Raw genomic sequence first — 375 nt, 5'->3', positions numbered from 1 at the left:
GTCGATGGAGTTCATCACAGGCATCACAAACTAAGAAGTCTTGGAATGTTGTGATAAAGTGAGGGTTTGTTCTCATATGGGGTGTTTCTTCATCACCTTCTCTTGTCATATTCATTTTTCCTCTCAAAAAAACTTAAAAGTATTCATTTCACTAAATGTGTTTTTAATTAGTTTAAATAGCCAGTTTAACCATATCAATTGCCTCAATGATTCATATTGGTGCTGGTTCTTTAAAGCGAAACAATCTTATTTTTGTTTGTCCCTTAAATGCTTCATCAGCGTTTTCAATCTCCCCATTAAAGGGGTAATTGGAGTGTATCCCACATCTCCTTCTTGATTGGATTTGCGGATGTGTTTCTTATATAACTCTCTTTT

This window comes from Myxine glutinosa, chromosome 13 (genome assembly GCF_964187855.1).
Source record: "Myxine glutinosa chromosome 13, kmMyxGlut1.1, whole genome shotgun sequence".
NCBI classification, from domain to species: domain Eukaryota; kingdom Metazoa; phylum Chordata; class Myxini; order Myxiniformes; family Myxinidae; genus Myxine; species Myxine glutinosa.
The sequence above is the reverse complement of the archived record's forward strand: the minus strand, read 5'-3'. Positions refer to the sequence as shown.